We start from the raw sequence: 6,685 nt of genomic DNA on the forward strand, positions 1-6,685 counted from the left end.
GGTTTTACTTACTTGTCTTCTATACTGGACATCATACACCACTAGTAGTGAAGGAAAAATGTGTATTCATCAGCTGGTTGGTGAGGTCGGTTCCTGGAAGTTGCTGGCTGAGGAACGAGGAAACCGGTCACAGAAAGAGCAGTGCATCAAAGCTACTACTACTACTAATTAAAAAAAATAGTTATAATAATCAGGGATTTCCAAAAGTTATTGTGTTTTATCCTCCAGCGACCATGGATAAATAAAGTCGTAAAAATGTATGTGTTCCTAAAGTGATATATTTGCAACCTATTTCAAAATCCCCCTAAGCCCAAAGGTCACGTACTTTGCACCATGACGATTGTTTATCCCTTGTTTGCATTTTACTTTAACTGCAACCGTCTCACCCCCATCTGCGTCTAAAGGTCATAGCTATGTTTATCAGCTTTTCTTAGTTCTGACAATTTGTAAACCTCTTGAAACTGGTCTGGTGTGAAAATGAGATCTTTCCTTCCTTAGCTTAGTGTTTACTTAATAAAAAGGAAGCTGGGCGATGGCATTAGCCTGCCATCTGGACAGGTGGTTGAGCTCAAGTGGATGGCACCCAGGAGTCAGTTCCGTCTCTGAGGGTATTAATAAGTCCCTCCACTAAGGCTGTTCAGGGTGCATTCAACAATTAACCTAAATTAAATTAAAGACATTTAAAGGCATTGCATGGTGACAGATTTCCAAAGAGGGGCAGTGATTACACATGATGGTTTTCTTTCTCTGTGCACCTGCCTTAAAAAAAAAAAGATTTCGCTTTCAAAGCCACTTCTTTGTCTTTTTCAAAAGTGTTTTTTAAAAGCATAAAGTCTGTGCAGACTTCCTGTGCATAAAGGAACATCTGATTAGTATTCTAACAAATGAAAGAAGGACTTTCTTCTCTGCTCAAAATACAAGACCCTCACTCAATCGATTACAAAAACATGAAGCTTTAACCGCTGGCTTACCTAATTGGCAAGATGGAAAAGCCATTCACTCGGGAGCAGACACTGACACCTAAAACCTTGACTTGCACTTTCTAAAAGTAGACTTTGAGAAAGATCTGTGGCCTCTGCTTGTCACCATGTGCCACTTGCGCCAAAACACCCTCAAAGAAAAGAGGGGAGCCAGCGTTGCCTATCCTGTTTTATAAACTATTTATGCACGCAGGGGTAGAGATGATTCCATTTTGTCTGGCGGTAATCACTGGCATTTGTTAACAGTAGAGAATCACATTGTTCTAATTGCTGCTACCGTATGTAGATCATTCGTGTCATTCATGATTTGGGTTTTTGGCAGGACAATTTGTTTTTCCCGCACTGCTCAACAACTTACATAAGGCTTGGTTATGCCCCAAACTAATTGGGTTGAATGTTAAATGTTGATTCACTGACCAAGGAAAAATATAATAATTGGACCTCCTGCTAAATGTTAGTTTAAGGGTGGATGTCTTTGACCACAAGATTTCTGGCAGGATCTGTGCTATTGTTCTGTGAATTAGCATTAAACTGGAACTGACGGTGGGAAATCCACTGTTTAGAATGACGGATGAACATATCTAAAATTGATTTATTGTACACACAACTTGAATTCTTGAAACAACTGTCTAGTAGCTGAAAATGAGGAACTTTATATTAAAGGTCCTTTAAGGTTTAGCAAAGAAATTAACTCTGTAACCTCTGCTGTCCCTTGGAGGAGAGTCTTCTCAAGTCTCTAACACTGTATCTTCATCACCTCACAAACCATGGAGCCGTACTAATACGTCTTGTGAATTTTAATCTGGCTGAGAACTGCACCCAGACTTTAAAAAGTGCCACATGAATCTGAGTGTTTAAAGTGCGGGTGTAAACGGAGATGGTGAGTTCGGTGGCCGGCTTGGAGGGACTCTGAATGTCTCCATTCAGCTGCACCTGTCTAACTGCACTAAAGGAGCCGGGACTGGGGCCCCAAGGTGGAGCTCAGCCAAGTGGCAGCAAGAGAGGAAGGTAAGGAAACGGAGCTCAGCCGAGGCTGGGCTGAATGTGAGTCCCCTGAGAATCTCTTCCACCGCATACTCGCCAAGGTTATAAATAACTTTTATTAGGTTTACGTGGAATTAGCGCAGATGTTATTTGTCGGTATCTGCTCACAGATATAGACATAGACCTGCTGGCATGGGGAGAAGAAAGAGGGTAAAGGGTTAATATCAGGGCTTAGCATAAGATTACATGTTTTAATTGTTTTTAATTGTTTATTGTTTATTGATTAGCATTCAAATATCTCAGTGAAGACAGAACAAAGATTTACCACAAAGCAAGAAAGCATGAGACAAGGCCAATCAAAAGGTATTGGCTGAAGCATTTGCTTATTACGCCAACCCTTTTAACAAAAGATCTTTTAGCATGCAGCTCCTGTACACAGGGCTCGAAGCAAATAATAAAATTCAATTCAATTCAATTTCATTTATATAGCGCCAAATCACAACAAATGTCGCCTCAAGGCGCTTCATAGATACAGAGAGAAAAGCCCAACAATCATATGACCCCCTATGAGCAAGCACTTTGGCGACAGTGGGAAGGAAAAACTCCCTTTTAACAGGAAGAAACCTCCGGCAGAACCCGGCTCAGGGAGGGGCGGCCATCTGCTGCGACCGGTTGGGGTGAGAGAAGGCAAACAAAGCAAAAACAAAACAAACAAACAAACAAACAAGAAAAAAAACACCACCACCTTAGTAAGTAACTACATCAAAGCAAAAGAATCAAGAGGTTTTCTGTTTTTTGTTTTTGTTTTTGTTTTTGTTTTTTTGTTTTTTTTTGTTTTTTTTGCTCTTTTCATTCTTGATATATATATTTTTCTAATACTCTATTTTTAAACATATTTTTAAACAAGGAAAATGAACTACACCTTTTTAAATCACTGTCATAACTATTCCACAGGTTAACTCCTCTAACAGAAACACATCTCTGCTTTATATTTGTCCTTATCTTGTTTTTTTTTTAAAGAAATCTGTTCCCCTTAAGTCATATTGACTCTCTCTGACTTTGAACAGCTTCTGAGTACTGGGGCAAAGCAAGTTATTTTGTGCTTTATACATTATCTGTGCCATTTTATATTCAACTAAATCATAAAATTTCAGGGTATTCAGATTAATAAACAAAATGTTAGTTGGTTCTATATAGTTTGATTGGTTTATAATTCTTATAGCTCTTTTTTGCAACTTGAAAATAGGAAGAGTGTTCGTTTTATATGCATTACCCCATATCTCCAGACAGTAAGTCATATATGGAAGCAACAGAGTACAATAGAGTGTGTATAATGATTTTTTGTTCAGGACATGCTTTGTTTTATAGAGAATAGCAATGGTTTTTGACATTTTTGTTTTCACATGGTTTATATGAGACTTCCAACTCAGCTTATCATCAATTATGACTCCAAGAAATTTATTTTCGTACACTCTTTCAATTTCAATTCCATTAACCCTGATTTTAGATACATTTTTCATTTGTCTAGTGCCAAAAATAATCAATTTTGTTTTCTTTATATTTAATGATAACTTATTTACATCAAACCAGTTTTTTAATATATTTAACTCCTTTTCCGCTGTAGTCAGAAGCTGTTCTAGGTTTTTACCTGAGCAATACAGAGTGGTATCATCAGCAAACAATACACATTTTAACAGTTTGGAAATGCTACATATGTCATTTATGTATAATATAAATAATTTAGGGCCCAGCACAGAGCCCTGAGGAACACCACAAGTTACCTTCAACTGCTTAGATTTTACATTATTGAATTCGACATATTGATATCTGTCATCCAGGTAACTTTTCATCCACTTGTATGCTAACCCTCTTATGCCATATCTCTCTAGTTTATTCATTAATATAGAATGATCAATCGTATCAAACGCCTTTTTTAAGTCTATAAAAACACCAACAGTATATTCCTTATTATCTATAGCATTAGATATCCCTTCTACAAGTTCCATCACTGCCATCGAAGTGGACCTTTTCACTCTAAAGCCATATTGGTTATCACTTAGGAGATTATGCTTCTCAATATATTTATCAAGTCTATTAACAAATAACTTTTCTAAAATTTTTGAGAACTGTGGGAGCAGTGATATTGGCCTATAATTGGTAAACTGACTTCTCTCTCCGTTTTTATGGATTGGAATAACTTTTGCTATTTTCATTTGTGAGGGAAATACACCAGTTTGAAAGGACAGATTACAAATGTATGCGAAAGGTTGCACTATATATTCTATAATACTTTTAACTAATATCATGTCAATACCAAAACAGTCAGTGGACTTTTTATTTTTAAATGTCTTCACAATGTTAATTATTTCTCTATGAGTTACAGCACCAATAAACATGGAGGACACATTCTGAGTAATATGTTTATTTAGGTCGTTATTATTTCTTGTCTCTGGAATTTCTTTTGCTAAATTAAAGCCAACATTTACAAAGAAATCATTAAATTCATTTGCAATGTCTTTAGTTTTATCAAGCACAATATCTTTATCTTTTTTAAAATAATCTGGATAATTCTTATTTTTTGAGCCCTTTTTGATTATACTATTTAATATCCTCCATGTTTCTTGTGTGTTACTTCTACTTTGCTCCAATAATTTGTGGTAATATTCTTTCTTACTTGTTCTTATAATATTTACTAATCTATTTTTATATAACTTGTACTTTATTTCAGCATCTTTTGTCCTCTGTTTTATGAATCTCTTATATAGATTATTTTTCTTTTTACATGCATCTTCTATCCCCTTTGTGATCCATGGCTTATTTGATCTGTGATGCTTTCTAGTGATTTTCATTAAAGGACAATGCTTTTCATATAGTGAAATTACAGTTGATAAGAATGCATCATATGCACTATTTGAATCTTCATTTGCAAAAACCTCATTCCAATTGTGTTCCTTTAAGTCCACCTGGAGGGCAGCAATGGCTCTTGTTGTTCTAAGTCGTATCATATCAAATATTTGATTCTTTTGTTTAGTTTTAATCCCAAAATAATTTTGAAAAATTGCAAAAAAAGGAAGATGATCGCTTATATCAGTTATAAGAAGTCCACCTACTATTTCATGGTCAATTTTATTTGTGAATATATTATCTATCAATGTAGCTGTATCAATTGTTATTCTACTTGGTTTTATAATTACAGGGAAAAGGGAGTTACTATACATTATATTTATGAAATCTGTTGTTTTCTGATGTCCATTTGGGTTTAGCAAATCTATATTAAAATCACCACAAATTATTTGCACTTTTTTTATCATTTAGGTTGCTAAACATAGCAGCAAGTTTTTCATTGAATGTCTCAAGGCATGAACCTGGTGTCCTATAGATGCAACTTATAATTATATTGTTAGCTTTTTCAACATGGATTTCAATAGTGACACATTCCAATACGTTATCTATGGTGCTTGACATACATTCAATCAGACTACATTTCAAAACTTTATCTACATATAAGGCAACACCGCCTCCTTTTTTATTCACCCTGTTCATTGTAAATAATTCGTATCCTTCCAGTCCCATTTCACTAATTTTCTCATTATTGAGCCATGTTTCTGATATTGCAATTATATTAAACTTTTTTAACTTACTTAAACATTCTGTAATTTTAGAAAATTTTTTATACAGGCTTCTACTATTGAAATGTATGACCGACAATGCATGTGTGCAAGATGACAGAATAAATTTGAAGTCTGAAATTAAAAATGTGTTCTTTTTACATATTTATTATTGTTATGTTTATTTGTGGTTTTGAAGCATGCCCCAGTATCCCTGGCATGTAAAAACAAACAAACAAACAAACCAAAAACATAATCTATTGACAAAGGAGCTTGGAAAGAAAAGCGTCTGGACTTCTTTAAGTTACTTGAAGACGTTTCACCTCTCATCCGAGAAGCTTCTTCAGTTCTAAGGTCAAATGGTCCCAGATATAAACCTAGCTCCTTTGACTACGATGACCTGGATGACTGAGAATCTTCACAGACAATCTATTGACCACTATCCTAAAATGATGTTGTTTTATCTTTTGCTCCAAAACAGCCCTGACCTATTAAGGCATGGTGTCCACTTGACCCTTGGAGTTGATGTGCGTGGTATCTTGTATCTTGCACCTTTAAGCCCTGTAAGTTGCGATTTGGGGCCTCCATAGATTGGACTATGGGTTGAACTATAGGAAATCTGGATCACAAAGTCATTGTTGTGGTCTTCAAACCATTCTTGAACCATTTTTGCTTTGCGTCAGGGTGCATTATCCTGCTGAAAGAAGAATGCAATATCGTCTCAATGAAAGGTTGTAATCAAAGTCTGCAATGATGCTGAGGTAGGTGGAACGTGTCAAAGCAACATCCACATAGATGGCATGACGCAAGGTTTTCTAGAAGAGTATCACACTGCCACCGTTTCCATAGTGCATCCTGGTGCTGTGTATCGCCCAGGTATGCAATGCACCCATAACTGGCTGATCATGTGATGCAACTTTAACGATGATGTCTTTTATCCTGTCTTCCTTCTCTCACCCCAACCGGTTGCAGCAGATGGCCCCGCCCCTCCCTGAGCCTGGTTCTGCCAGAGGTTTCTTCATGTTAAAAGGGAGTTTTTCCTTCCCACTGTCGCCAAAGTGCTTGCTCATAGGGGGTCATATGATTGTTGGGTTTTTCTCTGTATCTATGAAG

This window comes from Neolamprologus multifasciatus, chromosome 7 (assembly GCF_963576455.1).
Source record: "Neolamprologus multifasciatus chromosome 7, fNeoMul1.2, whole genome shotgun sequence".
NCBI lineage: Eukaryota > Metazoa > Chordata > Actinopteri > Cichliformes > Cichlidae > Neolamprologus > Neolamprologus multifasciatus.